This window comes from Pteropus medius, unplaced genomic scaffold, assembly GCF_902729225.1.
Source record: "Pteropus medius unplaced genomic scaffold, Ma_sr-lr_union100, whole genome shotgun sequence".
NCBI lineage: Eukaryota > Metazoa > Chordata > Mammalia > Chiroptera > Pteropodidae > Pteropus > Pteropus medius.
This window is the reverse complement of record NW_024349797.1, coordinates 14267893-14276814: the sequence shown is the minus strand read 5'-3', so window position 1 is coordinate 14276814 and position 8922 is coordinate 14267893. Positions and strand designations below refer to the sequence as shown.

At 37.8% G+C, this 8922-nt stretch overlaps 1 pseudogene; it reads left to right on the top strand.

Annotated features, from left to right (window-relative positions):
* The first annotated feature begins 3508 nt into the window (after positions 1 to 3508).
* On the top strand, positions 3509 to 3627 carry LOC120619862 (uncharacterized; annotated as a pseudogene).
* Positions 3628 to 8922: the final 5295 nt, after the last annotated feature.

Here is an 8922-nt window from a genome sequence, read left to right as displayed (position 1 = left end):
CCCCCTGCTTATCTGTAGTTTCGCAGTTTCGTTTTCTGAGCTTTAAGATACCTGTGGTCAACAGTGGTTCAAAAATATGAAATGGAAAATTCCCGAAATAAACAATTCATAAGTTTTAAATTACATGCCATTCTGAGTAGTGTGATGAAATCTTGCATGATCCCACTCCATCCCGCTTGAACATGAATCATCTTTCTATCCAGTGTCTCCCCATCCATTAGTCACTTATCAGATTGACTGTCACAATATCACAGTGCTTGTGTTCATGTAACCCTTATTTTAGTTAAAATTGGCCCCAGACTAGTGATGCTGGCAATTTGGATATACCAAAGAGAAGCCATAATGTGCTTCCTTTAAGTGAAAAGATACAAATATATAGGGAAAAACAGTATATATAGAGTTCGGTATGATCCATGGTTTCATACATCCACTAGGGGTCCTGGGATATAATTTCCCACAGGTAAGTGGGGACTACTATAAACTCCTTTAAGTGGATAAACTTCCTAATTTATAGAAGAGATCAGCAATGAGGAAAATAAGCCACATTATTGTGATATCATAATTTACTGAGAACCAAAAGTCTATGAAATATGTCATGATATTGAGAGAAAATGGTTATTATTGTTATTTGAATAAAATAAAATTAAATAGAAGAAAAGCAGAAAGAACGCAGCCCCAAGCCAGGAGTCTCAAGTTTGAATATCATTTTTGTCACTAACCAGATTCCTGTACCCCTCTGAGTCTGACAGAATGACTACAAATGCAGTAATTGCACATACTCTATTCGTGGGTACAACAAGAAGTTTGAATTTGATCTATAAACTCCTTCTAGCTGTAAAAACTTGTGCCTGAGACTATAACATGATTATAAAATATACATATTATCACATATACGTATCATACATATGTGTCATACATGTGTACACACAAATATACATATATTGAAGATGAAGAGGACAAATTGAGAAATTAAAATCATTTAAAAATATAACACTTTCTGAGCATTGACTATCGCCAGGCCCTGTGCTAAATGCATTATTTTATCCTGCTCATTCTGTGAGGCAGGTATCAAATTATCCTTATGTGGAAACTGAGGCACTGAGATATTCAATGATTTGCCTAATGTAAGTAGTGGAACTCAAAAATCTAGCTCAGAGGACCAAGCACATAAGAATTACATTATATCTCCTATTATTAAATAGAATTTATTCTTTGTTAGAGTGCAAAGAATAAGATTAAAATTTGATTTTAAAAAGATATTTCTTACCCAAGAATTTAAAATTAAAATAAAATTATAGGAATGTAGTAACAAGTCTATCTCCCACATAAGGAGTAGAGTGTTTGTGAAAGAAAACTCAAAGCAAAACATTTACTTTGTGATGCTATCTGGAAGACGATTCTCATTTTGCAGATGAGACCTACAGAGGTGGAATTTGCTATCTCACAGGAAAGAAAGCTTGTCTTCTACCTTTCCACCATCCCCAGTTACCCTCCTCTCTGCCTCATAGTCCAATAGAATCTTGATGATTATCCACCATTTGGGATTCTCTATGTCACTAATCATCTCCAATAGCCAGACCAGATTCTTGCTGTTCGTGTGTGAATTTACATTTCATTAAATGTTACACAGATTATAAAAGCTTTACTACCAAAATGCCTCATTATTTTTCCATTTTAAATTTTGCTATGATCTTTTTTTTTTTTTTGCTATTATCTTTTATGAATGACTCATATAGGTAAAGAACAGAGTAAAAATTGTAACATTAGATTTAAATTTGAAAATATTTTACCATTAGAACATAACAAGCAAGTGTCAGGCCATGACTTCATACCATGAGAAAAATATCAATTTTAGCATATAGCGTGTCTATTTAGTGTCCCATAATTTTAAGTGAATCATAACCAGACTACATACATGTCCTACTGTGTGTTCCAGCTTACAATGTTTATCAATATATTTAGTTAATGGTCTAAGGTACAATCTTTGCAAACAGCACCATTCACCTTGCATGTATGCCCCATTTTTTCATTTGTTTTGTTTGTTTTTTAACACTTTCTTTTGTATAGTAGAGGACACCTCTTGCCCTCCATTCACAGAGCTTCTGCTTGTTTTGCTAGTAGCTGTGGTGATGGATTTGCACTATTCCTTCTCTGGCCTGGTCCACTCTTGTGACCAAGGTCATGAATATGCAACACAGCAAGCTTCGGTCAGGGGCCTTGTTAGCTCTGTGCTTTAATCAACTGAGCTCTTAAGTCACAGGCAGCCAGTGGTTAAATAGACTTAGGGACGGAGTGAGTATGTGTATTCAGATTCTAAATGCCCAATGGGATAAAATCATAGTTTTTGTGCTTCAGTTTTTACACTAAATTCAAGCTGACCTTTTAAAAAATGCAGCTGACCTACTGAGCAATGTGTTCTCTAAGTTATATTATTTTGGAAATTTTGGAATCACCATTTTTCCCATTAATTCAAAACTCAAATGCAAAAGTAACTTTAATCAACACCAAACAGTGACCAGCAACTTCTCTTTTCTACCATTTGTGCTAGAGTGAGAGACAAATCACAGAGTGGGTCTAAGACATCCATGCAACAGTAGGCATTTAGCAGGTTACAAATGATTTAACGACTATTCAGTTGGGGGATATGTGGCCACAGTGGTAAATTGAAATGGCAGGTTTTGGGGTGACTCAGTTTGCCTGAAGAGCAGAGCCAGTGATTGGCACAAATTGATACTTTCCCTCAGGTCTCGATATGCAGAAAACTGAACCATTATGATAAATCAGATAAACTGATGTTGACTGTGGATTATACCAAAAAATGGGCCTCACCAATTCCAACAGAGAGAAGGTCTACTTTGGTAACTGTGTTGTGGTTTTGAATCATAATGAAAAGCCTTTGTCCTACCTTCTGGAGCCATGCCATCAAACAGAGTAGCCACCAGCCATGTGTGGTTGTTTAAATCAAAGTTAATTAAAATAAAGAATTCAATTCCTCAGTTTTACTAGCCACATTTCAAGTACTCAATAGGCCCATATGGCTTGTGGTTACCATATTGGACAGCATAGGACATTTCCATCATCACAAAAGTTCTATTGGACAGCTCTGTTCTAGAGATTTAAAAGGAAAGAAATATTCATTTTTGCCTGGAACAAGAATCTTAAGGGTCCCTAAAATTTTAATATCACATCCATGATTCTTTATTCATCCCAGTTAGCTTGTCCGCTTGTGATCTATCCAAATACACAGCCACCAGATTTGTTTTATCATGTCACGTCTATGCTCAAAAACCTTCACTGGCTCCCCAATGCCTACAAGAGATAAAATGCTAAGTCCCCGTGCCTAGCATTCAAAGCCCTTCAACAGTCTGTTGACCTACTTTTTCAGCATTATTTTTGTTATTCCACAAATACGAACTCTCTGTTTTAGGCAAATTGCCTTTTCCATGTCATTCCCAGTGTCCAGATGCCTGTCTATATCTTCACCATCTCTCTTTGTCCTATGGGTCCCGTCTATGGCCATGCTACCCTGAACAAGCCTGATCCTGTCTGATCTCGGAAGCTAAGCAGGATTGGGCCTGGTTAGTACTTGGGTAGGAGACCACCTAGGAAGACTAGGTGCTGTAGGTGTAAAAAATAAAAATAAGGGACTGTAAGCTGACAAGGTCCTTGCAATTTTGAGGTCAACCACGGGTTGCCTTGCCTAAAAAAAAAAAAATCCTGAGTCCTTCATGCCCAGTTTAAATCCCACATTTTTTTTAACATTCCTGACTAGTGTAGCACCTTATGAACTTCTTCTCTGCTGACTTCCTTTATCTCTTATCCATTTTTATCTGAGATTATCTTTTCATGTATCTTACCTCCTCAACTAGATAGGAGCAGAGGCTACCATCTTATACTCTTTGAACTCAGCATAGTACTTGAGTCAATAAATACCAAAAGATTATTTAACTGATTAATGTTGCGCTCAATTCATTCCTGGGACTGGATAAGATATTAGACATGAATTTTCCAAAGTAGAGAGAAAAGAAAAAGAAAGTCCTTTGCCTTAATGCTGAACTACCTCCTAAAGTCAGTCTTCCCAGATTGGGTGGCAGGCCACACCTCCTCAGGAACACGCTGTCCTCCTGTTTCAATCCTTACCTGTACCCTATAGGACTCTGAGTGAGACTTCCTTCTTCGGCAATTCTCTCTCCACCTTCATATAACTGGATCCATTCCCTGCTTCCTGTAATGGAGAAAATACTGGGACTCCTTATAAGTCCAATGAAGATGATTTATTGAGTTTTATTCATTCTAAGTAGAGACTCTGAGTTATTGGATTATAAACCAATTCTAGGCATCACAACAGAATCATTAGATCATTTGGTCACTGAAAATACTTGCCTTCAGGAGAGTTTTCAAGTAGTACAACTGAGTATTGGTGTACCCCCTTCTTCCCACAGTCTCCTCCATAAACCAAGGGATAGACAGAAATTTTGTCTTACTTCAGTGAAAGGTTACTCAAAGTTTTGTTATTTTTATTGCTTTGAAAACAGACAAATATAAGATGTGGCTGTTTATAATATTTAAAATAAAAGTCGGCTAAATTGGCAAAGGTCAGATCAGATGTCAATTTAGAACCAGTTGAAGAATCTGAGGCAGTAACCTAACGTCTGGGCAGTGGGAAGATCCGAGATGGTCTTCCATCATTCAGCACCCCAAACAGGCTGGTGCCCTGGCAAAAAGCCTTCCGCAGCCTCATTCCCTTCACCACTCCAATGGAATGCTGCTGAGTCATCACCCTCTTCTAGAGCAGCCTGAGATTTGTGACTCAGAGAACTGATGTATAGTTTCATGTTTCACTGCTCTAGCTCTTCTCTGCAACACTGTCATAGTTACACCTGTTTCACACAAAGTTCGAAACCTAGGGAATGACCTCAAAACTGAATGCTAGCTAAATACATAAGGCATATTTTAAATGGCCTACTGACCCAGTGATTCTAATAAAGGCATTTCTGATTTTCAAATCCTAAAGAAAGATGGAGAACTGATGCGAGCTAATCAGCACTTAGTATTTGTGGGAACTTCGTATTTTGGGATACTTTGAGGTTGGAGCATATACTTCAGCCTGTATTTTGTATGGTGATACCACAGGCTCCCACCAACCATCCTTATTTTCTAAATGGATTTTGCTTGTGGCATTTTGCCAGCTAGGTAAGGGCGTTGATTGCTGCTGGAGCAATGGAATAATGTTGATTTTCTTTTTGTGAAAGAACACCATCTCTAAACAAGTCCAATGCATACCTGTGTCAATCAGCTGAAGAAGAGAACCAAATTTTTTAGAAACCAGACTAAATGTTGCATAATGAGAAATGAAGATATAACCTTGATTATTCTTCATTAGCACTTTGCAATACCTTAACAAATACTTTGGAATGCAATAAAAGAATTACAGTTATATAGCTACATTCCTTTTCATTAGTTTGTTATCCATCTCAAAACAGCTTTTGGGAATAAGAAAAGGAAACACTGCTAGACTAAAGAAGACATAAGTAAAGAAATGTGATAAGTTAACAACAGGAAAGTGTCAGCAATTTAAATGAAGGTCAAAGATTTTAAACAAGCTGTATAGATAAGGCCTAGCCCAGAGAACAATTCAACACAGCCAAACCCTAAATGGAATAACAAAGTCCAAAGCAAAGTCATCTTAAGATTTTCCAGTCACTTGGAGGCCTTGTGGATGAGAACTTTCCTCTGCTTCCCTTATTACGATTAATCTTTGATTAAAATGTTTTCAAAGGTCAAAGGAAAGAACGATCTGGCATAATTCTAACGCCGCTTTGTCCCTATCTAGTCACTTCTCAGAATTTATCTGAAAAATGGAAAAGATGGACCAGATGGACTTTTTCTGGTTCCTCTCAGATTTAAAATGTTATGGTTCTAAACATTTTGCTTGTGAATTTTGTGAGGAACTTGTACAGAATTCCCTAGTAACTAGGAGCCCCTTGGAAATGTGGATATAAATAGAGCTATGGTCTTAGGGGACTTGACTCATGAGTTACATCTTTTTATAAATGGTAACAATTAAGATCATTATAGAATTCCTACTTTGTTGAATGATACTCGATTAAAGTGCTTAGAATAGACTAGGCCATGCCTACTCAAACTGACTGATCAATCCTGAAATTTATTTTGAAAAATCACTAAAAAATATCAAAAGCTGGGCACAGGACACTATCTCTTTACAGAAAAGCAACAATAGAAAGGGAAAGTGAGCAATTTTGGTTGAATGAGTCAGGGTTTTGTTTTTTTTTTATCATTTTCTTCTAAATCTTTGTATTCCTCAAAGAATGTAACAGAATATACACAACGAAAGCTTGGAGATAAGCCCTGTTATTGATGAAGACATTCTTAATATCTCATTGTAGTGACCTCACCTTTAGAAACAATAGGTTAAGGATAAGACATGGTACGTGCTAACGGTCATGTCTCACTTCTAGTTAGTTATCTGCTAAAAATTTATTAACTAAAGGGATTTACTGGCCGGATCACTGCCTATAGGTACAAAATATTTTAACAATGACGCATTCTGCTTCTGTACCCCTGCTTGCTTACCCACCTCTTAGTTATCAGTTAATGAATGGAGGAGATATAGTCTTTTGTGTAAAAATTAAGGATGTGGGGGATGGAATCGAGGGCTTAAAACCTTTGTGCCCCTGCGCCTCAGGGCTGCTCCTTGGCAAGGACAGCTGCCGGCTAATAAACTGTCTCTTGGATTAGAGCACTCGAGTTGGGCCTGGTTATTTCGGTCACAACACTCATAATGATGATATTTCTTAAATTTAAAAGTAAAAAGTGGAGACAGCTCAAATAGAGAAAAAAAATTGTGGTACTGGAAAAAAAAACCAAACCTGTACCTTCTACATTGTAGACTCTCAATAAGTATTGATTGATTTTCTTGGAACTCAGAAGACCCTTTCATATTCAATTCTTCTACCACTGTCCTAATTACTGTTCATTCATTCCTTCAATAAACGCTTACTGAGTTCCTGGAATGTAAAATGAAATTCACTAAGCACTGAGAATATAAGGATGAATTGGATAGCCCTGCCCTTAAGGAGCTCACAATTTAGTGAACTAATTTGCTGATGCCCAAAAGCAGCAAGGTGGGTATGTAAGAAGACTGAAGTAATAAGCCCAGAGGAATATTTTGTGGCACACTGATTCACATTTGAGATAAACTAGAGACAAACTTTATAGAAAACCTTCTTTGTAATGAGGACTCTCCCTCCAGAAGTTTTGTGAATATTGAACATGAAAATAAATATAAAAGTGAATTGAAAAGCAGAAGCAGGTGAGCCTGAATATAATGACATAATTTATAATCCAAATGTTTTATAGCAGAATCAAATATTAGAGCTGGAAAGAAGTCTAGAAATCATCTAATCCAATCCTTTCATTCAACAGAATAAAATTGAGGTTCTGAGAACAGAGACTTAGCCAAGAATTCCCTATTTGTTAGTGGCATAGTCAGACCTTTCTCACATTACCATCTGGCTTGATACAAAGTCATGATACATATTCCCTACATATATACATGGCAAAAGAAATATGATGTATTGTTTCTTTGGGCAGGTATTTTTATGGTGAGATACTCATTTTGAAGTTCAGATATTTGCTCACTTTGGCAAACATCTTTGGGTACAACTACTAGCCGCCTACAGAAAGAAAACTACAGCTTTTGAATGAAGGCTTTGAGTAAAAGTTTAAGAAGAGGCAATAAATGGCAACTAGCAACTATAGCCTTAGATCAAAGAACAATCTTTACATGAGTACGGTGCAGTCACCACTACTGGTTGCAAAACCTTGGAAAAGACCATTAATAGCATAATCTTAGAAACGGGATGCAAATATAGTTCAATCACAAAACTCATTAGATCGTCCAAACCCTATTGTGCCAAAATCGCAGAGGATGCTAACTGAAATGGTGTTATAGGAAATCCACAAGATTTAACTCTCTTAATTAAATTCTCTTAATTAAATTTCTTAGATTCTTATAGTACTGAGAATAACCAAATAACATTTCTTCTCTGCTACTTTCTCCTTAGGATACTGATGGAAAATTATGTTTATTTTTTTTTTTAATGCTTACAGCACCTGGTATTCCTAGGTGGCCTCCCATTCTAGTACTAACCAGGCTCCACCCTGCTTAAGCTTCCAAGATCAGAAGAGATCCGGCACGTTCAGGGTGGCATAGCCCTAGACTGAAAAAGTATGTTTAGAGAACACTATTCCCTTAGTTCCTACACCTTTCTTCAGTTATTCAATAAAGTTCTCCAAATGCTTGACCATCTCACAATTAGTGTCAGCTATAGAATGGGGTATTACTAATTAGAAACACACAAGCCTGAGAGACAGACAACTTAGATTCTACTCCGTGCTCTGCTACTGAATGGTTTTGTGGCTGTAGGTGTGTTGATTGACTTCCCTGGGCCTCAGGTTTTTCACTGTACAAAGAGGACTTAGCGATACCTTCTAGCACTGGACAGACGATGGTACCAAATGTGGCCCATTTAAGAAGTTATTTCACTGAACCTCTAACTAGATGGGCCTTTCCTCAAAGAAGTGACAAGAGGCTTTCCATGCGGGAAGACAAGAGGAGCTTCCGCTCGGTCTACCAAGGAGCTAACCAGAGGCTAACCAGCAGCTCTCAGGCCACTGCCTGCTGAGCTACACTCCTCCGCCCCGTCCCGTGGTCCCCTTTGGCCCTCTTCTGCTAACACTGAGCTGAAAACCGCAGCCCAGCGAGGAGATAAGGAAAACCACAGGAGAGAAATGGAAATGGGCTCCTCTGAAACAAAAGCACCCACAAGGGTGCTCCTCAGGTGGCTGGGCCTCGCTCATAAACAGGAAGGGTCAGCTCGGTGGCAGTTCGAGTCGGGG